The following is a 27,441-nucleotide window of genomic DNA, read 5'->3' on the forward strand; positions in this document are numbered from 1 at the left end:
TATCAAAATTAGGCCAATTAATAAACTACAATGCTTCTAAGTGTTCAAGTGAAAGGAGGAATTATATGTCTCTCATTTAAAATAGAAAACTAGGAATGATTAAACTTAGTGAGAAAAATACGTTGAAAGTCAATATAGGCTGAAGGCTAGGCCACGTGCACTAAACAATTAGCCAAATTGTGAATGCAAAGTAAAAGATTTTAAAGGAAACTAAAAGTGCTGCTCTAGGAAACACATGAATGAGAAGAAAGCAAAACAGCCTCATTGCTGATATGAGGAAAATTTGAGTGGTCTGGATGGAAGATCAAACCAGCCACAACATACCTGTAAGCCAAAGCCAAATCCAGAGAAAGGCCCTAATTCTCTTCAGTCCTATAAAGGCTGAGAGAAGTAAGGAAGCCACAGAAGAAAAGTTTGAAGACAGCAGAGGTTGGTTTTTGAAGTTTAAGGAAAGAAGCCATCTCAATAACAAAAGTTTAGGGAAGAAGGGGCAGCAAGTTATCCAGAAAATTCAGCTGAGGTAATTGATGAAAGTGGCTATACTAAACAACAGATTTTTAATGTAGATAAAAATGCCTTCTATGGGAGGAAACACCATCTAGGACTTACATAGCTAGGAGGAGAAGCCAACTCCTGGCTTCAAAGCTTCAGAGGGAAGGCTGACTCTCTTGTTAGGGGCTAATGCATCAGTGGCTTTAATGTTCATTTATGTTGGAGTCTGAAAATCCTATGGCCCTTAAGAGTTTTAATTTTTTTTTAATATTACTGCTCATTGACAGTGTACCTCATCACCCGAGATCTCTGATGGAGATGTATGAGAAGATTAATGTTTTATGCCTGCTAACACAGCATCCATTCTGCAGCCCAAAGGAGTAACTTTGACTTTCAAGTCTTTATTATTTAAGAAATACATTTTGTACATGTATAGTTTCCTTGGATAGTGATTTATCTTGTGGATCTGGGCAGATAAATTGAAAACCCCTGGAAAGGATTCACCATTCTAAATGCCATTAAGAACATTCAGGATTATGGTAGAAGGTGAAACCATCAACATTGACAGGAGTTTGAAAAAACTTGATTCCAACCCCCATGGGTGACTCTAAGGGGTCCAAAACCCCAGTTCAGGAAGTCACTGCTGATGTGATAAAAAATAGCAGGAGAACTAAAATTAAAAGTGGAGCCCAAAGATGTGTCTGAATTGCTACAGTCTCGTGCTAAAACTTGAATAAATGAGGAGTTTCTTTCTGTGGTTGAGCAAAAAAGTGTTTTCTTGAATTGGAATCTGCTGCTCTTGAAAAGCCTATGAATAGTGTTGAAATGATAACAAATAATTTAGAATGTGACATAAACTTAGTTGATAAAGCAGTGGCAGGGTTTGAGAGGATTGATCCTAATTCTGAAAGAAGTTCTACTGTGGGAAAAATCACATCAAACACAATCATATCAAACAGCATCACATGCTACAGTCAAATCTTTTGTGATGACATGAGTCAATCAATGCAGCAAACTTTATTATCTTATTTTATGAAATTGCCACAGTCACTCCAAACTTTAGCAGCCACCCTCCTACTCAGTCACTAGCTATCAATATTGAGGCAAAGTCTTCCACTAGCAAGAAGATTATGACTTGTTGAAGGCTCAGATGATTGTTAGCATGTCTTAGCAATAGAATATTTTCAAATTAAGGCATGAATATTGTTTTTTAAAGACATACTGTTGTTGCACATTTAATAGATTATAGTATAACCTAAACATAGCTTTTATATGCACTGGGAAACTAAAAAGTGTGTTTGGCTCACTTTATTGCAATATTTGCTTTACTGAGGTGGTCTGGAAAGTGAATCTGTAATATTTCCATGGTATAACTTATATTATACTACTTGATCTGTCCTTTTCATTTTTTTGTGCTTTGTTATACATTTCACTTTTGTATATACTACAAACACAAAATGTATTGTAACAATTTTTGCTTTGCATATTCGGATATTTTAGATAAATGTAAAAAATTTATCTTTTTTTTGTTTCTGGTATTCTATTATTCATTTATTTGTGTAGATCCTATTTTCAGTCTGACATCATAATCATTCTGCTAAAGAACTTTTTTTAATCATTTCTTTAAAAAAAAATAAGTTTTTTTTTTTTTGAGGTGGAGTTTCGCTTTTGTTGCCCAGTCTAGGATGCAATGGCGCGATCTCAGCTCACTGCAATCTTCAGCTCCTGGGTTCAAGGGATTCTCCTGCCTCAGCTTTCCGAGTAGATACCATGCACAGCTAATTTTGTATTTTTAGTAGAGATGGGGTTTCACCATGTTAGTCATGCTGGTCTCTAACTGACTTCAAGTGATCCAACCCCTCAGCCTCCCAAAGTGCTGGCATTACAGTTATGAGCGACTGAGACCGACATTAACTTTTCTTGAAAAGTAGTCTTCTTGGGATGAATTCTTCCAGTTTTTTATGTTTGTTTGTCTGAGAAAGTTTTTACTTTGCTTTCACTTCTCTAAACATTTATTTTCCGGATATGGAATTCTCAATTCACAGTTGTTTTTCTTTCAGAGACTTATAGACGTCACTTTTTTGGTGTTTTCCTGTTTTCTGATGGGAATTTTATTGTAATACTTATTCTTAGTCCTCTCTATATAATGTTTCTTCTTTCTCTAGTAGAGAAAGAATATCTCTTGGTCTCAGTTTTCAGCAGTTTGAGTATGACATAGCTGTGTTTTTTTTTGTTTGGATTTAATCCTGCTTGGTAGTCTCTGTTCTTCTCGAATTAATTGTTTGCTGTCTGTAATTTTAAATATTTTTCCTCGAAGTTTTTTTCTGACCCATTCTATTTCTCTGGTCTCTGTTGATCCATCTGTACATTCTTTGCTTCTTTCTTCAGCTGTGTTCAGTCAACTGATAGGCTCATTGAAGGTAGTGTTTATCTTTTTTCCTGTTTTTTTTTTTCTTTTATTTGTTTTCTTCAATTATTTCCACTTGATTCTTTCTTGTAGTCTTCATCTCTCTGAGGAAATCTCCCATCTGTTCTTGTATGTGGCCAACTATTTTAATAGAATCTTTAACATATTAATCTTAGATCCTTTAACATCTCTGTCATAGCTGAATCTGACACTGACAATTGTTTTGTCCCCCAGGAATGCTTTTTCTTGCTTTTTCCTATGCCTCACATATTTTGTTAAAAGCCAAATATCTCATGTTGGAGAGTACAGATTGAGATAAATAATTTTTATGCCTTAATATGGGTATACCCGTTTTACCTGTAGGTCTTCACTGTGGGGTTCTGATTTAATATAATCAGGATTCTGTCTGGGTTTGAGGTTTAATGTTTTTATGTTTTCCCAGAGGGCACTGTAGACTTTAAAATGCTCTGGTGACAGCTTTGTGTTTAAAGTCATGTTGATTAACACAGCAATGTCTGTTAGATCATAAGCTATAAGGTGCAACTTTATGTTGTGCCTCAGAAAGTGTTTCTTTGCCTGCTCTTTTTCTCTCCTGCACCTCTCCTAGCAGTATTCTGCTTTTGCTATTTTGGATTTGCTGGGCTGTGGGGGCAATATGGAGAGCATTTTCTTTTCAAATTAAGTTTTATTCTTAGTCAGGCACTATGTCCTTGATTCTTGCAACCCTGAACTAAGATCTGGGGATTGGGCTGATAAAACAGGAACTCTAGAGAGCCTTCAGTTCTACTGTCCTTTAGGAGTAGATTCCCCCGACCCCAGCTGCAATCAGTTTTACTATTATCCTGAGGGGGGCAGTGTTTGCTGCCCTGCTTCTCATAGACTAGGACTTGTTTCATAAAGGAATTAGGAAAGAGGGGTCTTTCCTAATTAGGTAGGGTTTCTTACCTCTTTAGCATGGCTGTTCTTCCTCTCTCCCAGGTCTGAAACACAAGACACTTTTTAAGTGAGCTTTCTACCTATTCTGTGACTATCCTATGAAATTCATCGGGAAGGAGCCTGCAAGAGAGTTCAGACTCTTTCCGTTTCTGAAGTGTTTACAAGCTTTAAACTCTCCATAGTCTGCACAACCTTTCACCTACAAATTAATTATTTTTGGTAAATGATTTCTATAGACATCTGTTTGCATTTATCCCAGGTATTTGACTGCTCACATTTCCTCTCTTTCTGCAGGTGCCTGTATCTTCACAGATTTTGGGTCAGTTGGTTGTTCTGAAACATTATCTCTTATTGGATTGGAAAAATGTCATACATTCGAAGTTAATTCAGTCTTATTTCATTATTATAAATAATGAGAATAACACTCTCTACAGTTCTCTATATCACAGAGCAAAAGCCAGAATTCTCTTTATAATTTATTTTTATATTGCTAGTTATTTGCAAAGTAATTCACATATATCAAGCATTCAATAATTAAAACATTTAATGCATGCAATATCCACGTATGCATGCCCAAGTTCCTCCACAATTGACAGGCACAGCAGAAACACCATACAGCAAAAGAATGGGTTAGCATATCATGATGCTGTATATCACTTCCGTGCTAAGACTATGTTACTAAATTCTGGTTTTTCTGTTCTACAGCTCTTTTCTATTATCTACAGAAAGATCTTGGATTAAATTTAAGAATATAACGTGCTTTTAAGTTTTTTAATAAATGATCAGTGACTTTTTTTGACATACAAAGCAAAATATATGAATTTTTAGAGACGGAGTCTTGCTATTTTGCCCAGGCTGGTTTCAAACTCTTAGTGTCAAGAGATTCTCCCACCTTGGCCTCACAATGTGCTGGAGTTATATACATGTGCCACCATGTCTGCCCAAAGCGTATTTTTTTCTTGCGTATCCCTGGTGTGCAATATTTTGAGGTATTAACTAAGATTGTTTTACCCTTGTAGATTTTATTTTAATTTAGCTGAACTTTACCCAACCCAAACAGCTGAAGATCCCCTTTCACTACTTTGGAAATGGAGAACAACAAGGTGAGGGTAAAAAATAATCAAACACTTGTTTAAAACATAGACTCTTGGGAAAACGGCACATTCGGTAGAACATATTCTTAATGAGAGCCAATATTTCACCCATTTGAAGAGTAGAAATATTTTCTTGAGTTGAGTGGCACAATAGAGCTGGTGCAACTCTGTGAAGTGATCTTGTGGCTAATCACTCTCAACTCTGGTCTAAAGTCTGGGTATTGGGCTGATGCAACAGGAAACCCAGAGAGCCTTCATCTCTAGGTAGAGCAAAAAAGCAAACAATATTTTGTAATGCCCATTGTCTAGTACAGTGGTCCCCAAACTTTTTGGAACCAGGGACCAGTTTTATGGAAGACTTCTTCCACGGATAGGCGGGGGATAGTTTCAGGAGGATTTAAGCATATCACACTTATGCACTTTATTACTATTTTTATTATATTGGAATATATAATGAAATAATTATACAACTCACCACAATTTCTTTATCCACTTGTTTATTGATGTGCACTTGGGTTGGTTCCATGTTTTTGCTGTTGCTAATTGTGCTGCCATAAACATGCGTGTGCAAGTGTCTTTTTTCTTATAACAACTTCTTTTCCTCTGGCTAGATACCCAGTAGTGGGATTGTTGGATCAAATGGTAGTTCTACTTTTAGTTTTTAAAGGAATTTTCATAGCAGAGATTTAGATAGCCCCTCTGAGTTTCTTATTACCTCAGAGAAGTGGAGAAGCTTTGAGAATAATAGGGCAGCCACTGAGAGAGAGCAAACAAGACCTGGAGAAGTCTTGGGACCTGGATGTGGAAGAAAGCTGCAGAAATCCATGTGTCTGCTGATTGAACACTAGGCAGGAACAACTAATGGGATACCAGTGTGCAGTTTTGAGGACATTCAAAGATTAGACATGCTGTTTAATGCTCCCTTCTGTTCCCTCACTACAGAAATGCCCTGGAATGTAGACATAGCTTGGAGATAAAATGGGAGAACAAAAATTATCTGAAAATATGGACATCTATATACAGTGAAATGGGGGCTCAAGGTATAATTGAAGGCCACTGATATAAAGTAGTGTTGTATTACTGACACATTTAATTTTTGTACTGATATATGTCATTACTGTGCATGTAAAAATATTATTTCTTGGAATACCTGCAACAGATATCAATAAGCTTGTAAATGTAATAACATTAAAAATATTCTCTTGGGTACATAAATATGTAGATGGAATTTAATTTGAAAACAAAAATGGCCTCTCTTATGTAGTATATTTTAGTTGACAGTCTAGTTCCAGGGATCCCAATTATTCCACAACACTTTACCCTGATATCCTTGGATCAACCTGAATTACAGTATAAGCCAAAAGAAGATGTGCAGATGAGCTGCTTATGCAACGTAGAACAGTGCAAGATGGTTCTCCCTCTGCAGTGAGACATTCCTGGCTTGAAACTCAGCACTGACACTTGTCAACTGTGAGAACCTGGGCAAGTCACTTATCCCTAAGTTTCACTTTGTCATCTCTCAGCATGGATAGTAACAGTACCAATCATAGGGTTCATGCAAGGACCAAGTATGATAATACATGTAAAGTCTCTGACATAGAAATCCATGTTCAATAAATTATGATCATAAAAACATAATTATGTTACAAAAGGGACCCAAAAGATCAAATATACTGAATCACGGGCCAACCAGAATGTTGCCATTATGTTGTCCAGGTTGGCAAAATATGTTTTTCTTTTTTTATGTCTGTTTTCATTTTCTCCTTTTCCTGTTATACTATTCTTTTCTTTCTCTCCTCCCTCCCTCCTTTACTACTTTTTTATCCCTTCTTTTCTTTTTGTAATAAAAAATGTATACACAAAAGTAGATAGAATGGTATAGTGACCTCATGTATCCATGACTTGGTTTCCAGTTACTGGCCCTTTGTCAATTTCTAGACCCTTTCCTATCTTCAAGTTTACTTTCTTCCATTTATAACATGTTTTTTTACTTTACCTTCACTGGTATATAAATATTTCTCTATAAATTTATTCCCCAGAATTACTCACTTGTTGACACTTGACTGTAACAGATCTAGGTAATGTCTGAACCATACTTAAGCTATAAAGAACTAACATATTCACTGTTTTGAGTGTAAAAAAAGGACTTAGTTCTCTGACTCTTCAACTCTTGGCAGTCTGTGCCAGTTCTTCTTAGCTTCATCAAGCTTATAAAATGCCAAAAGGTGAATATTTGTGACCTAGAGTTTATGTTAGTGATAAAGTGATTTTACTGTATATTTGTGTTTTCCTGAGATTGGATTATTTAAAATTTAAATGTAGTTTTTAATTGATATTTTACTTCCATTTCCATGTAACATAAAATTTTAAAACTCTTGCAAATTAGTACTTCATGAACAATCAGGACTATGACAGTTGTACCTGTAATTTATGCCAAACAACTATGATAAGCTAAGAAGATAAACATTTTAAAGACACTTATAAGCATCTACTTCAAGTAATACATTATGTTTTTATTTGCATACACTCTATTACGAGAACACATGTTTTAACTTAAATTTTTAAACTGATTTATTGAATATTAAAATGAAGAAATTTTAATTTGTCATTTATACATTTATTAATTTAATATGCATCATTGATTAGAATTAGGCGTCAGGTACAGCACTAGGCATAGGAAAGTAAAAGTGAATAAAATATTCTATGGTCAAAGACCTCACAGTTCAGGTAGTAAACAACTGAAGAACAAAGAGGAGTTTGTCAGGTGAAGATCGAGGAAGGATATTCAGGAAAGTAGGCATAGTGTGTGCAAAGGCTTGAAGAAATAAAAAGATGGTCATTTTTGGAAATCATAGATAAATATTTGAAGCAGGGACCATGTCTAGTTGCTCACTGTTGTATCTTTAGCACATGACATCATAGCAGTTCAATTAATATTTACTGAATTAATAATACACTAGTAGATAAATGGTGCTACAGGCCATCCTGAATTGAGATTTCATCTTACAGTCCAGCATTCACTGAAATATATGCTATGGAATACCAACTCTTTAAAAAGCTAAGAAGGATTAAGTAGTCAAAAAAGAAACATTGGTTACCCACATTTAAATAATTTTTTTTTAACTTGAAGGCTTCTCAGATGTTAGTATGCTTATGTTGATTGTGATACCTAAGACAGGTTTTCATTAAACTGTTTCCGAAATGTCTGTAACTGAGAAACTCCTAACACCTGTTTGTACCCTACCTATAGGATCTAGTATTGTTGTGTGCACTGGCAAGGCCACTCTACCCAACAGGGATCCATAGCTGCTGTTTAGACAGAATATTTTGGTGCAGAGATTAATTGCAAGAGGGTAGGTCTGTTCTTGGGGAGCCCCACTATAGATTATTGTTATTGCATAGGTAAGAAATGCTGAAGCTTGAATGTTGACATTACCAGTGAGAAGCTTGGGGAAGTAACTAAATTGTTGGGGAGGTATTAGAGAAAGCATCTTGGATGATTTTCAGGTTTCTGTCTTGGTATGGAGATGCCAATATAAATAGGATATAGATTTTAGATTAAAAGGGAGTTCTGGTGGGAAGTGTAACCCAATCATAAGGGCAATTATGTTTAAAGTTGTAGTGGATGGTCTGAATTAACTATGCAGATTACAGTTACATATATTGGTCTGGATCTCAGAAGAGACTAGAGAGCATAGTGAAAACTCCGGGAATGGCTTTTGTGGAGCTCTTCAGAATGTGTTTCCTCTTTCCTCGATAGCCATTTAGATATTTGAGGTTAGTTATCATCTTAGTCAGTTTAGGCTGCTATAACAAAGTACTACAGATTGAGTGTCTCAGAAACTGCAGACATTTATTTTTCACAGCTCTTCAGGATGGAACTCTAAGATCACAATGTCAGCATGGTTGAGCTCCAGTGAGGCTCCTCTTCTGTATTGCAGACTGCTATCCTCTCCTTGTGTCCTCACATGGCATTTCTCTGGGGTCCCTTTGACATTGCCTCTAATCCACTTCATGAGGCTTCCACCCTCATGTCCTAAGTACCTTCCAAAAACCTCACTTCCTAATGCCATCAAATTAGGGATTAGGAATTCAACATATGAATTTAGGGGACACATTTAGTCCACTGGGGCTATCACAGCACCCTTAAACCTTCTCTTCTTCAGGCTACATAAGCCCAGTTGCTGCAAATATTCCCAGCATGAAATCATATCTGCAGCATATCCTTGTGCAGTTCCTTCCTCTGAATGCATTACAAATAATCAGTGTTTCTCCTAGGTTGTGGTGCCTCACTGAACCTTTTATAATACAATTTCACATGTTATTACTTCACTGAGTATCTTTTTCCTGTATTTTCATCATCTTATTCAAACTTGCTCTAAGCCATCTACTTCTACCCAGTCTTCAAGCATCCAGGGGTTATACTTGAATTACAATAACTCTACAGAAAACTATCACCACATGAGATTTCTCCAGTGTCTGCCTTTGGACAGATAATGTTTTTGTTTTGTCTTCCTTGACTTCAGAGTTGAGCCTTCCTGTTGGAACTACTGTTTGTTTTCTACCTGTCCTTGTGCATGCGATGTTTCTTGCTCCAAGCAGCATTGTTCAAGTCTGACTTTGTGTTATATTATGCTGGGTCTGCAGCCAACAGTTTATTCCATGTACCTTTACACCTAACCTTAGTTACTGCATGTCCATCCATGACCCTATACTTGCACCAACCAGCATGTTACATTCATCCAGAAGAGGTTAGATGTGGTTGTATGCCAATTCCTTAAGAGCAGGAACCATGTGTCATTCTTTGTATTCCGAGGGTCTAACACCATGCCTGACAACTATTGACAATGATATTTTAGTAGGTGGATGGATAGGTGGGTTGGTGATTGTAAGAAAGTGCTCTGCTTCTGACCGTTTAGCATATGACATTTTATCCTTCTACATAAAGTTTTGCTTGAAAAAGAGTTCTTATGTTAGTTAAACCTATTGAAAAACTAGTGCTCTTAGGAAATACTTTGATTAACAGAACTAATTTTCTTTTGTAAAACTTGGGGAGGAGCGGTAACTGCAGGGAATATCTAGGCATTTTTTTAAATTAATTTATTTAAATTTTTAGAGGACCTGCTTACTACCTGTGAGCACTGGCTTTGGCATTTTACATTTAATTTTCACATTACCTAGTGAGTTATATATTATTATTTTCAATATACAGATAAGAAAATTGAAGCTCAGAGAGCTTAAGTCACCAAAACGGATGAATGGTGAAGGTGGTTTATGCTCTAGTTCTGTTAACTCTTATTCAGTGTTTCTTCTTTACACTCTGGAGAATGTTCTCAGAGTCTTTAATGAGTGCAATGTCACATAGATTAATATTGTTAATTTCCTTTTATTTTTATGTTTTCTTAACTTGAAAGGCGGCAAATCAAAGGCTATAAAATATCTGAGGATTTATGTTACAGGAAAATCGATTATTTCTTAGGAATTGGATGCTCTAATTACTTTCCTGGAGAAGAACTTTTAAGATAAATCATGCTATTGGTTCCACTGGTGATATAAGAAGAAGATACAATGCTAGAGTAACTCAAAACAGTATCTCCTTATTGTTGTCATTTTATAATGTGGAGAAGAGTCAATGTTGACACATACAGCTATAAAAGGATACATTTTATTGAAGTATTTCAGATTGAAGATAGGGAAATTAAAGAGTTGTTGACTGATAGAACCTAAATAAGTACAGTAAAGCACAACTGTGAAATATTACCATATAAAGTGAATTCTTGCCTGGTTAAATGTGATGTTTTGTTTCAGGAGTGGACTCTAAAGTGACTGATAATAGTTTAACACTTAAACTAGGTCTAGGTCTAGGAAGAAAAGGAATAGTTAACATTCCACAATTCATAACTATAATTAACTTAATTCCTACCTTTATTGCCTTTTGGCTGCTCCATCTCATCTGTCTATCTATTCTTCCCCACAACTTTAGGAGGGAACTGTACATTTTATTGTAGAAAAAAAAATTGAGGCTTAGAGAGATTAACTTTCCCAGGGTTCTCCATTTGAAGTTGAGATTTAAACCAAGATCTGACCTAATGTACACATTTAATCTCCATTCTGTACTGCTTCTTGGGCATTAATCATACTTTGAATATGAAGCACCAATTTTCCCAAATTCTCTTCTTTGATAAGTCTAATGTTCATAATACTGACAAAAATTATTTTTTCAACTAAGAGAATAAAATAATTATTAATTTTCTCCATTTAACCATGTAAACTTTCATTACTGTAGATCTCTATGCAATATTTATTGCTATTATATGTTGGGGTTTAAATAAAATGCTTATTTTGTATAGAAAAACAAAGGTGGCTAAGGAGGTTTTGCTCCAGAGCAAAATCCACTGAGAGGTTTTGCTCAGTGGATTTTGTTGCTAAAACTTTTGGACTAACGGGGCTTCAAGATGGCTGACTGGAAGCATCTGGCTCTTGCTTCTTTTACAAAGAACAATCAAAATAGTGAGTAGATAAACACACTTCAATTAGAGCATCTAAGAAAGAACAATGAAATTCAACAGAGAAGTGACAGGAAACATCTGAAGACGAGAAAAAAGGGGGCTGCAATTGGAGACTCCCCAGTATAAGAAAAGAATACGTCAGAGATTCTAGTGGTCCACATTTTCACTAAGGACCCCTGCAACTCTAGCCATGAGAGAGCCCCTAGACCCTAGTAGGTCCTGAAAACAGCATAGGGAACTTCATGAAGATTGCACAATGGCATTGCTTCAGAGAAGAAGCCCACTCCCATTCGCTCCCTGAGACCTCAATAGCTGCAACATAGCACCATTTTGAGAGCCCAGCCCAGCCTGCACTAGACTGCATCCTGCCCTAGGGCCCAACAGCCCCTGTGTCTTCACATCTCTAAAGTCCCACTGATAACTCCTCACATCCACCCAGAGGGTAGCAGTGGCACCCAGTAGCAACCCCAGCAGTCTGGCCCCTGTAGTGTCTTATGTCTGAGGAATGGGTAGTGCAGCACACTGGACTTCTCTTTGTGGAGAGACTTTTTTTCATTACTGGTTCAGTCTTGTTACTCATACTAGTCTATTCAGGTTTTAAATATTTCTTTCTGGTTCAATCTTGGTAGGTTTTATGTTTCTAAGAATTTATCCATATTCTCTAGGTTTTCTAGCTTATTAGAACATAGTTGTTCACATTAGGATCTGATGATCTTTTGTATTTCTGTGTTATCAGTTTTAATGTCTGCTTTTTCATTTCAGATTTTACTTATTTGGGCCTTTCCTCTTTTTTTATTCATTAGTCTTGATAGCAGTTTATTAATTTTATATTTTTAAAGAACCAAGATCTTGTTTTGTTGATTCTTTGTATCTAGTTAAGTCTCTATTTTGTTTAGCTCTTCTCTGATCTTTATTATTTTTTCCTCCTATTAAGTTTAGGTTTGGTTTGTTCTTGCTTTTCTGTTTCCTGTAGGTACATCATCGGATTTTTTATTTGAAATCTTTCTGCCTTTTTGATGAAGAGATTTATTGTTATAAACTCTTCACTTAGCACTACTTTTGCATTTTAGTATGTTGTGTTTCCATTTTCATTTGTTTTAAGATATTTTTTGACTGCCTTATTAATTTCTTTATTGAACCAATAGTTGTTCAGAAGCATGTGGTTTATTTTTCACACATTTGTACAATTTCCAAAGTTCCCTTTGTTATTAATTTCTGGTTTTATTCTGTTACATTCTGAGGAGATGCTTGGTATAATTTTGAATTTTTAAAATTTCTTGATACTTGTTTTTTGACCTAGCATATGATCTGTTCTGGAGAATATTTCATGCATTGATGAGAAAAATGTATTCTGTAGCTGTTGAATAAAATGTTTTATAAAATGGTTCTCTTAGAATGCTGCTGTTACTTTCATTTTGTCTAAAGTGCAGCTTAAATCCAATGTTTCTTTGTTTATTTTTTTGTCTAGGTGATCTATCTGTTGCTAAGAATGGAGTGTTAAAGTGCCTAATTATGATTGTATTAGTGTCTATCTCTCCCTTTAGATATAGTGATATTTGCTTCATATATCTGGGTGTTCCAGTGCTGGATGCCTGTACATTTAGAATTATATTTTCTTTCTGAATTGATCTCTTCATCATTATGTAAGACCTTTATGTGTCTCTTTGAACTGTTTTTGACTTAAAGTCTATCTTATGTGATGTAAGTATAGCTATTCTTGGTTGCTTTTGGTTTTTGTTTGCATGAAATAACTTTTTTTCTCTCTCTCTCTCTTTACTTTTAGTTTATTATGTCTTTGCAGATTAAGTGAATTTCTTATAGGTAGAATTTGGTTGGGTTATGCTTTTTAAAATCTATTTAACCAGTAGAAATTTAATTCATTTACATTCAAGGTTACTAATGATATGTGAGGACTTATTCTATCATCTTGTTTATTGTTTCTTGGTTATTTTGTAGATCCTTTGCTCCTGTATCTCTCTTTCTCATTGTTTGCCTTTATGGTTTGGTGTTACCATTTGACTCCTTTTTCTTACTTATTTGTGTTGTTAGCTCCACCAGGGAGTTTTATATTTTCATGTTTTTTTCATCATTGTAGATATTGTCCTTTTGCTTTTAGGTATAGGTCTCTTTAGAGCATGTCTTGTAAAGCTGGTGAGTGGTGATGAATCTCCTGTTTTAGTTTGTCTGGGGAAAGTCTTTATTTCTATAATTATGAAAGCTAAGTTTGCTGGGTATAGTATTAGATAATTTTTTTCAGCACTTTGAATATATCATCTCATTCTCTTCTGACTTGTAAGATTTCTGCTGAGAAATCTATTACTCTTCTGATGGGTTTCCCTTATATGTGACTACATGCTTTTCTCTTATTTCTAGATATTTTTCTAAGTTTTATTAGAGATATAGAATATTCTGATACCCTCTCCAAAAATGGAAGCAGTCAATGTATAGGGCAGTGGGACAATATGTAGGTTTTACATTCTCTCTTTTTTGTTTTATCCAGGAAGCAGAATTTTTACAAGTGAAATCTTAGAAGTCCAATATATAAACCAACATATAAGTCATTTATTCAACCATGAGATGAGTGCTGGAACATCTGCTTGCTCATTGTCCCATGCTATGGTTCTTCTTGAGAACACTGAAGCCCTAGTGCACACAGCATGAAAACCAGTGGTCTATGTCAAAGGTATTTTTGTAGCTCTGTCTAATTCCCTCAGGTAGAAAAATACTCATTGATCTAAGCCATAGACCTAGCTTTTAGTAAATACCATGTATTTGCCAGGTACATATGATCTGTATTTCTAAGAACCCTGCTAGAGTGGCTGAAACTGGTAGCTGGTTTTGAATTTGGAGATTGATACTTTGTTACCTCATTTCTATTTTTATTAGTTGCTGTGGCTAATAAGAAAAGGCTTTGTAAGCCTGCAAAGATCTATGAAAACATAATGTATCATTATGTATTTTGATAGTGCTTCTCTCACTGATGGTACACCAGGACTAAAGCCTTTTTCCTCAAACCACATACACCTCCCCACAATAATCATAATCCAGATTCCAGATTCTTATTCATCTTTTATATTTTAGTGTGAGTAGCACCTCATTCAGAGGCCTCTTTTGTCTTTTTAAAAAATCTTTCCTTGGACTGGTAGCATTTTTTCATACTTATGTGTCTCCTTCCATCAAGTTATGAACTCTGTAAGGGAAGGGACTGAATTATTCATCTCTTTATTTTCAGTGCTTAACATAGAACTTATGTCATTGTAGATATTATAAATTAATTTTACATTTGATAAAAAGACAATGTTTAAAAGTAAATTAATACATGCCAATGGCAAAAGAGATGAACTAGAAGAAGGAAGAAGGAACATACATATATCCAGTTTTGAGAAGTTGTACCTCATTTGATATTAATACAAATACTTAAGCAAACAAGATAGTCTGTTCCTCCAGATCATCAAGAGAACAGGTGATGATTATCACCCAAACATAGACACTAATGTTTCAAGTTCTAGTGAAGTCATGGGTTCTCAATTCTTAGATGTTTAGATTTGAAATTAACTGTCAAAATAATTCTGATGTCCATGTCTTCTTAATTTGTAGCTGACATTTTTAGATATTTTTTGAGATTTCTGTTACTGAGATTTGTCTTTTTTTATGCTTGTTTCTTTCTTGGTGTTGATAGTTCCATTCTACTGTTAGTGTTTAAGTACAGGGGTTATCAGTTTCCTTCATGTAGCTCCCCTCATTGTGTAGCCCAGAGCAGGAGGATGTGTTGATTGACAAAGCATGCATCACCTAAACCACATTTGTGGGAGTAAAGTTTATGACACCAGAAATAAGCATGCTGGTATTTAGAAGTTTAAAATTAAATTAATTAAAATAAAACAAATCTAATTAAAATTATAACTTTCAAGTATGCATGTGTATACACACACATGCAAACATTCAGTGCCACAGCTGGGCTTATATGTCTGGGCAGTATATTTTCCCTTTTCTGCACATCTGAGAATAAAATTAATCAAGGAATTCAATAGCCATATTGAGAGTAACAAAACATTCTACAATTAGAAGCAGCACTCTCTAAGTGCTGCAATAGCATAGTCAAAATCTATGGAAAATAATTAATGCCTAAGTGACATCAATGATGAAGCTGCCTTCCTAGCTTAGACAGGTGAGCACTTAGCTCATGTAAAAATAGAAAAAATGTCTGAATGCAGTGAAGTGTGGATACAGAACCAAACTAAAATTCAGTGAATCAGGCTGCTGAACTGGGTCCTTTATCTTGGGCTATAAAAGTCTAAGCAGAATGTCAAGGGCTGTATGGAAGCCAATATTGAGGATGTGAGCCAGTTAATACAAAATCAATCTAGAGGCTCCTTTACCTACATACAACAACACATTAACCTCTTCAGCCATTACTAGGTCTTTGGAAATATTACATCCATGTATGATTTTTAAAAACTACATTCTAGATGCATTAAAATGAAAAAGGTGTTCATTAAAAGGTACTAGAAGAGAACACAGGTAAATATTTATGAGATTATAGGTTAAGAAAGCTTTCTCTAGGTGTAGCAACTCAAGGAGAAGCAATAAAAGAAAAGTACATTGGCAACATATAAATTAAAACTTTTGCGTGTTACAAAATAAAATAGAAGGCAAACAAAAGTGTATTGAAAAAAGCAAATATAATAGAAAATAGGTAAGAAGATAAGAGATGCTGTGTAGTCCGAACTTCTTAAATGCATTCAATTTTATTAAAAAAGAAAAAGGAATGTGTTAAGTCTCTAATTTTATGAAAACATGTAGGGTTCGGCCAGACAAAGTGGCAAGATAGGACAGTCACAAAAAGACACAGAACATCTACTTTCTTGTGGCCACAAAACATTGTTTGTGGCACTGAGCCAGGAACAGAGTTTGCATTTGCACAAATGAAGCAGGGGGCATAGCTGGGACTGAGCAGTGTCCAACTACCTTTTAGTTGTCTCATGAATGGGGTCAGGGATGCTGTGACTGAACTTCTTGAGGGCATCATTCAAGTAGGTTGATCTGAGGAATGTAAAATGCACAGCTCTATAAGACATTGCTGAAAGAGCCCCATTCCTCATGCAGTGCCAATAGAATTTAAAAAGACGATGTTAATGAAGTGAATAATAACCAGAGGCAGCTGTTAGACTTTGGGGAAAAAATCTGGAAAGGGTTTTGGAAGACACTGCATGCAGGACAAAGCATGTTATAATAAGAAAATTGTCTTGGATTGCGGAGAAAAGAGATTGGTTTGAGGCTGGGCACAGTTGCTCAGTAATTTTTTTTTTCTGCTTACACCTGGCACTTTATTAGTGGGGAAACTCGCCTTGGTCTGTCAGAAAGACTGGGTTGGACAGGACCAGCGCCCATTCTCTAGCGGGTATTTTCTGGAAAATTAGGTGTTTCTCCTTGTAGGTTTAGAGGAAACACCCTCATAGATGAAAATCCCGCAGAGAGTAGCGCTGCAGCTGCCAGGCAACCAGGGTAGGACGGGCGCCCTAGGCACAGCTGGGCCCGTGGTACAGCAGGGCTTCGATGTCAGGCTCGATGTCAGTGGTCTGGAAGTGGCGGCTGTACCTGCGCACAGGAACACCATCAGGGACCACCAGGAACTTCTCAAAGTTCCATGAAACATCGTTTCGGCATACCGGAGACCAGGTGATGAGCTTGGGGTAGGTCATGAGAGGAGTGGCATCGTCGCTGGGCGCTGGCAGGGCCTCCCGCAGGAAGGCGAAGAGAGGGTGCGACCCTGCACCGTTCACCTTGCACTTCTCGAAGAGCATGAAGTTGGGCTCGAACCCACCACCAGGTCGGACGTACTTGAGGGAATTAAAAATCTCTTCATTCTTGGTGTTTTCCTGATGTCCAAACTGGTTGCACTGGAAGCCGACCACCACCAGGCCCTGGGGCCCGAGGCGCCGCTGCAGCTCGTTCATCTGGGTGTAGTCCCAGACCGTGGTGCCTCAGAGGGATGCCACATTCTCGATAAGCAGAACCTTGCCCCGCAGGGAACCCAGGCCCACAGGCTCCCCGCCGGCCAGCGGGCGAGCCCAGAAGGCGGCCATCCCCGCCGCTAGCTGAGCAGCACACATGGCGCAGCTATTCGAGAAGCTAAGGGAGCGCCCCGAACTTTTTTTTTTTTTTTTTTTACATATCTGCAACATTTATTTTTTAAAGGAATGGATTTTTAGAGAAAACAACGTGGCACAGAAATATGGAATAGAAAGTAAATACAAATGTAGGCTATTTTGCTAATTGTTTTATAGCCGCAACAAACTAGTACAGAGAATGCCCTGTACAAAACACAAAGCTTCAAACATCAAGGTGTTCCCTTAGCAAGGCTGAAAATTTCAGTCTCTGGTATTTGGAATTTAGGCTGCGGTCCTTGTTTTTGGATGGGTCACTGGGTGTGTGGCACAACAGTCCATGTTTTTTTTTGTTAATGAGATGGAATCTCACTCTGTTGCTGAGGTTGGAGTACAATGGCCTGATCTCAAATCAATGCAACCTCCACCTTCCAGGTTCAAGTGATTCTCCTGCCTCAGCCTCCCGAGTAGCTGGGATTACAGGTGTGTACCACCACGCCTGGCTAATTTTTGTATTTTTAGTAGAGATGGGGTTTCACCATGTTGGCCAGGCTGGTCTTGAACTCCTGACCTCAGGTGATCTGCCCGCCTTGGCCTCCCAAAGTGTTGAGATTACAGGCATGAGCCACCACGCCCGGCCTTTTTGGTCCATGCTTTTAACCAGATTTGAACAGAAGAATGGCCACTTGGCCCGGGTAGAAGTAGATGAAGTGTTTGGTTTCATGTGTCAAGTAACTACCGAAGTTCCTCCCCACGATGCAATGCCAGGTAGGATTGTACTTCTTATCAAATTCCTTCTTGATATGAGCTGCAATGTCCTTCTCTATGTTGTATTTCTCCAGTGCCTGAGTAGCACACTCCACCGAGTCCTGTTGCAACTCTTCTGACACGTCTGCATTTTTGATCACGGCCTTCCGGTCGCACATGGTTGCCGTGGAGAAGGTGGCTGGCTGACAGCAACAGTCTCCTGAAGGAGATGCTAGCACTGCTCAGTCACGAATTGAGCACATCTCCTATAGAGGCTTCAGGAGAGATTAAAGGCAGCAGCTTCCAGAGAAGGGGAAGATGTTCCCAGGGGCAGCCCTGAGGGTGATGGGCAGGGGGGCTTCGGAGGAGAGGAGGGGTCCTTCATTTGGGTGGAGAGAGTGACTCTCAGTGAGGAGTGGGAGGAGCTGCTGGGGGAAGGGTTGGAAGGGCCCGTGGTGGCAGGGAGGGAGGGAGGGAAGTGATGAGAGTCCGTTGGGGGCTCAGGGGGTTGTGACAGGAGGAGGCGAGGAGTTCTGGGAGGCAGAGAAGAGGAAAGCAGAAGAATCCATGGGCATAGAAAGTGAGGAAAAGCCAGAGACAGAGAGGGAGGGAGTAGAGATGTTGCCGGTGGTAGAGAAGAAAGGAGAGGAGTGGAAGTTGGAGCTGAAGAGCAGAGGAGGTGCAGAAAAGCTGGGGACAGAGAGGGAAGGAGTGGAGGAACAACTGGGGGTAGAGAGAAAAGAAGTTGAGGGAGATTGGAGGGCAGAGAAGGAAGGAGATGAGGAAGAGTGAGGGGCAGAGAAGGAGGGGGCAGAAGAACCACAGGGAATAGAGAAGAAAGGAGGTGAGGAAAAGCTAGAGGCAAGTGAAGAACCATTGCAGGCAGAGAGAAAGGGAGAGGAGGAACCACTGGAGGCAGAGAGAAGGGGAGGAGAGGAACCACTGGAGGCAGAGAGAAGGGGAGGAGAGGAACCACTGGAGGCAGAGAGAAGGGGAGGAGAGGAACCATTGGAGGCAGAGAGAAGGGTAAGGGGAGGAGAGGAACTATTGGAGGCAGAGAGAAGGGGAGGAGAGGAACCATTGGAGGCAGAGAGAAAGGGAGGAGAGGAACCACTGGAGGCAGAGAGAAGGGGAGGAGAGGAACCATTGGAGGCAGAGAGAAGGGGAGGAGAGGAGCGGAACCACTGGAGGCAGAGAGAAAGGGAGGAGAGGAGAGGAACCATTGGAGGCAGAGAGAAGGGGAGGAGGGGAACCATTGGAGGCAGAGACGACCCAAGGGGCCAAGGAAGGTCTGAGTCTAGAACGACAGGAGTCCAGGGAAGGAAGTGAATCATGGGCAGAGGAGGCGAGTGAGGCAGGGACTCCCCTTGAGGCTAACACAGAGACACGGCCAGAGGAGGAAGGACCCCAGCCTCAGGAGAAGCTGGTAGGGGCCCTGGAGGAGGAAGGAGCGAAGCCCCAAACCGCTGCTGAGGGCCACGTCCCCTTGGGGGATGCCACACCCCTTCTGGCTGAGACCCCATCCCCAGAGCAGCATGCTGAATGCCAGCCACTGCTTTGGTGGGAGGGGCCCAGCACCAATCCCAGTGCCCGCCCTGTGCCCACCTATGCGCTTGCCGGGCAGCCTGAGGCATCTGTCCCCACTGAGGGTGAAGAGGCCAGTGGCCCTAAGCAAAAGACCTGCCAGTGTTGTGCGGTCATGTGAGCCCGTGCCCCTCCACCCCACGTCCAGCTCCTCTCTCAGCTACCTCAGCCTCTTGGCACCCAGAAGAGGATCCCAGGCGCAGACAGGGCACCACAGGACTGGCCATGGCACCTGGGAGCCAGCTAGCCCGAACGTCCACCTACACCTGGGCTTCTGGACCCCTTGCCCATTGCCTGTGACCCTGGCCTCCTTCTGCGATGAAGCCTTTATATTTGAAAATAAACAGTGAAAGCACTCAAAAAAAAAAAAAAATTACAGTTGCCTGTAATCCCAGCATTTTGGGAGTCAGCGGCGGGAGGGTCACCTGAAGTCAGGAATTCTAGACTGGCCTGGACAACATGGTGAAACCCTGTCTCTACTTAAAAAAATAAAAGATAAAAAACTAGTCTGGTGTGGTGGCGCATGCCTGTAATCCCAGCTCCTTGGAAGGCTGAGGCAGGTGAATCGCTTGAGCTCAGGAGGCAGAAGTTGCGGTGAGCTGAGATCACACCACTGCACTCCAGCCTGGGTGGCAGAGCAAGAATCTGTCTCCAAAAAAGAAAAAAAAATTTGGTTTGAATTTGTGCTCAGCAACTTTATATATTTTACACCTATAGCAACTCCTTCAGATTGTTGTAATAAATGCAATCCCCTAAATATTTGTGGTTCTGTGCAGACTCACCTGCTTTGCCTGACTTCACCTTTCTTGTAACAAAATCCTGATGGGAAGAAAGTTCACACAAACTAGACTACATGAGAAAAACAACTACCTCCATTTCTGTGTCTCCCTCTATCTCTAGCATGTCTAATCTGTATCCATATCAAAGAAAGTACTGAGAATTTCATGAGTAGATTGGCTAAAGGTGTGCTTATATGAAAGGATTTAAAGGCTCGCTTTTATTTGGTCTCTCCATCTCTTCATTCTTCTTCCTTTTGTGTTTGGGCTTTACTGGCTCTTAATGCAGCTGGATTTCTCTATGCAGCTCGAAAAGATGATGATAAACAGTTGTGGCTCTCATCATTTTACCCCTCATGAATTCTGGGGAAGTTAAAGGCCATGCCCTGCCCCATGCCGTTTCCCAGAATCCAAAAGTTAAATCCCAGGGGAATTCTCTGATTGGGTTCACTAGGGCTACTCATTGCTGAAACTGGAGTGGGAAGACAACTTGAGTGCCAATCCCATCAGAACCACGTAGGAAAGGAGAGGGGCAGTTCCTCCTTTAAAAGGGAGATACAGGCAGGCAAATAGGGCAGATGGCTGCTATAAGGGTATAGAAGTATATTGCAATGTAAAATATACATGAAAAAATGTACAATCCAACAGGTAATCAACAAATAGCAAAATAAAGAAGGTGATGTTCTTCACTCATCAGACTGAGTAATAATAGATAAATGATAACGTGATGGAGGGAAATAGAAACTCTGACTTTCTGTTTTATAAGATTTTTCTTTGTCAGGCATGGTGGCTCATGCCTGTAGTCCAGCACTTTGGGAGGCTGAGGTGGGCAGATGATGAAACCCAGTCTCTACTAACAATACAAAAATTAGCCGGGCATGGTGGTGGGTGCCTGTAGTCCCAGCTACTCGGGAGGCTGAGGCAGGAGAATCACTTGAACTTGGGAGGCAGAGGTTGCAGTGAGCCGAGATTGCACCACTGGACTCCAGCCTGGGTGACAGAGTGAGACACCATCTCAAAAAAAAAAAAAAATTTTTTTTCTTGAGAAAATAATGGTGTTATAAATAATATTTAATATAAGAAAAATTTTAATTGTTATGTGAAATCTGGACATAGACTGTACAATAAGTCTAAGTCTTTATAATGTTTTTAGCAAAAATAGTGTATGTATGTATGTATATGTATATATATTCACTGAATATCCATATTCAGTGTTAGTAGAATTGCATCTCCTACTGGTGGGGTTATAGATGGTTTTATTTTAATTTTCTCCATGCTTTGATACATTCCCTCATTATCAGTGAATGTTTATAATTGTGTTTCTTTTTAATTTTAAGATGTTAAAAATATAGTACACAATAGAGAATATAACAAATACGCATGTACTCACAACCTATATTAGCAATTATCATGTTGTTATATTTGTTTCAAGTCCTTTTTTAAGAAAAAGAAATAGTCCCTTTAACCCACCATCCTTAGCACTATTCTCTTTACTTCTGTAAAGCTAACCACTGTGATTAATTAGGAAAATAAACTGCCAAACTATTTCCATATATTTGTATAAGTTGCTTTATTGTATTCATTTTATAATTAGAAAAATAGCATGTCAATATGCTGCTGGAACAAAGCCCCCACATTTCAGTGGCTTACAGCAAAAAAAGTTTGTTTCCTGACACTGTTCATAATTCCTATCATTGGTACAGATGTTTTCCTAATATTTATGTTTCTTTGATCCTTTCAAAGGGAACACAGGAAGGTGGGTGTGCAGTACATAGGCTTAAATGATTACTTTCAAATGATTACTCTATATCATAAGCTGCTAATTTGAGCCTATTGCTTTTTTAAAATAGTGTGATTTATTACCACATTCTAGCTTCTTCAAATGGTTCTGATACATCCATGAGATTGTGCCAGGACCAGGTAATTGCCTTTCAATAGGTTTTAACAACTGTCTACTAAATTCGTTTAGATTAGCTTTTATTCCTTTACATCTCAGCCCTCAATATTCTCAAGATGCCCTTGTTTGACTACCTATTTTGGATAAGCTTATCTGGTTCAGTCTTGGAAATCAGCTTTGTGCACCACATTCCATATACAGCTTTCAACCTCATTCCCTTTGGGTAGGAACACAGCAGATGCTCAGTTACTATTTGTTGAAAGCGATTGTTGAAAGGCATGATCCTCTTTCTCCATGCCAACTGTCCAAGACTGGCTGGCCAGGGCTGCTTCTCGCAAGGTTTCCCAGTCAAGGGAGGAGAGGAAATGGTGAAACTCAATCCCAAGCTTGATTTTAGTCTTAAATAATATATTGCTATTTAAAATTATGTGTGCAATACTCTGTAACTTAACAAGTATCTCTTTTACACAGGAAAAATAGCAGGCACCCAGAGAGTACAGTTCTCTGTGTGATGGAATGGATGAAGTCCTGCTTCCTCTCTGGACTTCTTTTAAAGCCAGAAATAAAATCCATGTTTATAAGTCACTCATTTTGTTATGTCTGAAGCGAGGAGTTCTGTATGACCAACTTTGGGTGGGACTTGTCCAGATTTGTCCTTTGAACACAGAGCTGTCCATTTTTGGCTTCAATCCGTCTACCTTCTCATTCCAAAGCAGGGTTTCTGAATCTGGTACCCTCAGCTCTGCAACCCTCCCACTGCCCACATCCCAAGGGAATGCAGTTCTAGGTCCTGCTGAATTTTGGCTAGGTTTCTTCACTTGTCTCAGACCTGTATCATAAATTCAGGATTTCTGTTTGGCTGGCAACTTTGCTTCTCTCCTCTGTTCTCACCTCTCCATTTTCTTGTTCTATTTATTGCTAACCAGCACTACATTTCTACCACATTTCAGCAAGTAAAATAGCAGCTTTCCTGAATTCTCATAAAGAGAAAGGGAACATTGCAATTGAACACTCTGTGACTCTAATTGAAAATTATTCAAAAAGGTTGTTTTCAAAATCCATTAAAGGATACTTTTCAAACATCATTTCTGAAATTCAGCATTTCAACCTTAGATTTGAGAACTCTTCTCTAGTCTAATGTGGATGAATTTGTGGGGAAAAGAATAAGCTAATGAAGCCTCTCTACTCTGTGAAAAGTGATTGTGATAATGTATTCAGTTTCCCATAATGTTAGAAAGGCACAGCAAATTACTGCAGCTGCTCCATCGATGGTGGTTTTGTTTTTCCTAATTAGTAGCTTCTTTTGTATTCTCCCCAGAACACATGTGACTCTCATGAACTTTTTTGTTGTCATATTCCTCAAGTTGTGAGGTATTACAGGTAGATGTGAAGTTATTTTTACTGTGGCACAAGCTCTGGATAAATTAACACACATTTTAAAAGATTGGTAGGGACAAAATGGATGTGTTCTGCAGTATCCAAGTTTAGCTCTTGTATTGCCCAAATTAGAAGCTTTAATCAAAAACATAATAGGCTTTTGTGTATTTTGCGCATGAACATATGCCTGAGCCAAAAGAAAGAAGTGCAAAAGAACCCTCGATTTTGTTATTGGGGGCTTGGTTGCTGAAGCAAATGGATCTGGAAAGAAGCAGTGTGTATTGTGTTTTATCTGTGAACCATATGGGTTGCATGTAGCTATGGTGTGCAGAGGAGCACCACGGGAAACACAGATCCACCATGTTGAGACTCTGGGTAGAGAAGGTTTATATGAGGTTCTGTCTATAGCTTCCTGCCTACTATAACTCTCACCAATCAGATAAACTTAAGAGAAATTAACTTTTGGAATTATGTAACAAATGTCCTTGAAAAGCATGTTTGAAAATTAAAAGCACAGTTGTGCATGACAGATTTAATTATTCCAAATTTGGGCATTGACTCCATTGTTTCAAACCCTGCTTCTGCCTTTGGGTGAACCAGTACTTTGTAGATCTGAATGTTGAGATTTACCTAACATTAATTTGTGGGTGCTGAGTGAGCCTCCTCTTACTAAGAGATAGTTGTCAAGACCAATTTTGGTGGCTATGTAAAAATCACAATTTACAAAGCTACTGAAAAACTCAACTGTCTCTCTGCTTTCCAGGATATAACTGCTTCAGTATGTAACTGATATTCCAAAGTCAGAATTAGGCAATTTTGACTTGGGGACAAAAATGTAAATTCTTTTGACTCAAGTTTTTTTTATTTATAAAGAAAGAAAGAAAAAAAGAACTCAGGCTCTGATGACATCAGACAGACAGATCTAAGTTTGAGTTGGCACTACTCGGTGGCATTTTGCCCCTGCCCTAGAGATCCCAACTTTGCAGTTTCCCAGCTGTTTGACTTGGAGGAAATAACTTTTTGAAGGTTCAGAGTTTTTCTCATTTGCAAAATGGGAATATCAATACTGTCTACCTCTGAGAGTAGTGGTAAGCATGAGATAAATTATGTAAACTGTGAGGCACAGTGCTTGGCCCATATTAAAGATACAGAAATATTAGTCTTCTATAAAGAAAAAAATATAATGACTGATATGGTTAGGCTTTGTGTCCCCACCCAAATCTCATTTTGAATTATAATCTCTATAATCCCCGTAATTCCCATATGTCAATGGAGAGAGCAGGTGGAGGTCATTGAATCATGGGGGCAGTTCCCCATGCTGTTCTCATGATAGTGAGTGAGTTCTAATGGGATCTGATGCTTTTATAAGGGGCTCTTCCCCCTTTGTTTGGCACTTCTCCTTCCCACCGCCTTGCAAAGGAGGTGTCTTGCTTCCTCTTTCCTTTCCACCATGATTGTAAGTTTCCTGAGGCCTCACCAACTGTGCTGAGCTGTGATTCAACTAAATCTCTTTCCTTTGTAAATTACTCAGTCTCGGGCAGTTCTTTATAGCTGTATAAAATGAACTAATAGAGTAAATTAGTACAAAGTGAGTGGGGTGCAGCTAACAAGATATCTGAAAATGTGGAAGTGACTTTGGAACTGGGTAACCTGTTGGCAGAGGTTGGAACAATTTGGAGAGCACAGAAGCAGAAGGAAGGTATGGGAAAGTTTGGAACTTCCTAGAGACTTGTTGAATGACTTTGGCCAAAATGCTAATAGTGATATAAACAATGAAATCCAGTCTGAGGTGTTCTCAGATGGAGATGAGGAACTTGTTTGGAACTAGAATAAAGGTGACCCTTGCTGTGCTTTAGCAAAGAGACTGGTGGCATTTTCACCCTGCCGTAGAAATCTGTGGAACTTTGAACTGGAGAGAGATGATTTAGGATACCTGGGGGAAGAAATTTCTAAGCAGCAAAGCATTCAAGAGGTGACTTGGATGCTCTTAAAAACATTCAGTTTTATACACTTACAAAGCGATGGTTTGGAATTGAAACATGTTTAAAAGGGAAGCAGAGCATGAAAATTTGAAAAATTTGCTGCTTGACAATGCAATAGAAAAGAAAAACCTATTTTCTGAGGAGAAATTCAAGCCAGCTCTGGAAATTTGCATAAGTAATGAGGAATCAAATTTTCCCAAGACACTGGGGAGAATGTCTCCAGAATATGTCAGAGGTCTTAACAGCAGCTCTTCCCATCATAGGCTTGGAGGCCTAGGAGAAAAAAAAATGTTTTAATGGGCCAAGCCAAGGGCCTTGCTGCTTTGTGCATTCTTGGGACTTGGTGCCCTGTGTCTCAGCTGTGATTAAAAGGGACCAACATAGAGCTCAAGCTGTTGCTTCAAGGATGCAAGCCCTAAGCTTTGGAAGCTTACACATGGTATTGGGCCTGTGGGTGCACAGAAGCCAATACTTTAGGTTTGGGAACCTCTGCTTATATTTCAGAGGATATATGGAACACCTGGATATCCAGACAGAAGTTTGCTGCAGGGGTGGAACCCTCATGGAGAAACTCTTCTAGGACAGTAGAGGAGGGAAATGTGGGGTCAAAGCAGTCCCTACTGGGGAGCTTCCTAGTGGAGCTGTGAGAAGAGGGCCACTGTCCTCCAGACCTCAGAATGGTAGATCCACTGACAGCTTGTACTATGTGCCCAGAAAAGCCACAGATACTTAATGCCAGGCTGTGAAAGCAGCTGGGAGGGGTGCTATACCCTACAAAATCACAGGGGTGGAGCTGCCCAAGTACATGGGAGCCTACCCTCTTGCATCAGCATGACCTGGATGTGAGACATAGAGCCAAAGGAGGTCATTTTGGAGCTTTAAGATTTGACTGCCCCACTGAAATCTAGTGGGGCAGTCAAATCTTAAAGCTCCAAAACGGGGCCTGGAGCCCCTTCATTTTGGCCCATTTCTCTCATTTGGAATGGGAGCAGCATTTGTTCAATGCATGTACCCCCACTGAATCTTAAAAATAACTGACCTGCTTTTGATTTCACAGGCTCATAGGCAGAAGAGACTTCCCTTGTCTCAGATAGACTTTGGACTTGGACCTTTGGGTTAATACTGGAATGAATTAAGACTTTGAAGAACTGTTGGGAAGGCATGATTGGTCTTGAAAATGTGAAAGGGACACAAGATTTGGGATAAGCCAGGGCAGAATAATATGGTTAGGCTTTGTTTCCCCACCCAAATCTCATCTTGAATTGTAATCCCCATAATTCCCATGTGTCATGGGAGAGACCAGGTGAAGATAAACGAATTGTGGGAGCAGTTTCCACCATGCAGTTCTCATGATAGTGAGTGAGTTCCCATGAGATCTGATGGTTTCATAAGGGGATCTTTCCCCTTCACTTGGCACTTCTCCTTCCTACCATCTTGTGAAGAAGGTGCCTTGCTTCCTCTTTGCTTTCTGCCATGGTTGTAAGCATCCTGAGTCCTCTAAAGTCATGCTGAACTGTGTCAGTTAAGCCGCTT

General features: G+C 39.1%; 1 protein-coding gene and 3 pseudogenes across 25 annotated transcripts in view; 2 read left to right on the forward strand and 2 right to left on the reverse strand.

Annotated features, from left to right (window-relative positions):
• Positions 1-27,441, forward strand: part of LOC118142978 (proto-oncogene c-Rel-like) — a 365,180-nt gene that overhangs the window by 104,436 nt on the left and 233,303 nt on the right. The gene's annotated exons all lie outside the window — the stretch shown is intronic.
• On the reverse strand, positions 16,958-17,551 carry LOC100398603 (glutathione peroxidase 1 pseudogene; annotated as a pseudogene).
• On the reverse strand, positions 17,596-18,471 carry LOC100398965 (dynein light chain 1, cytoplasmic pseudogene; annotated as a pseudogene). The gene has a single exon (XR_013520510.1). The product of XR_013520510.1 is annotated as a dynein light chain 1, cytoplasmic pseudogene (transcript).
• LOC100410712 (uncharacterized) lies at positions 18,568-26,790 on the forward strand (annotated as a pseudogene).

This window comes from Callithrix jacchus, chromosome 7 (assembly GCF_049354715.1).
Source record: "Callithrix jacchus isolate 240 chromosome 7, calJac240_pri, whole genome shotgun sequence".
NCBI lineage: Eukaryota > Metazoa > Chordata > Mammalia > Primates > Cebidae > Callithrix > Callithrix jacchus.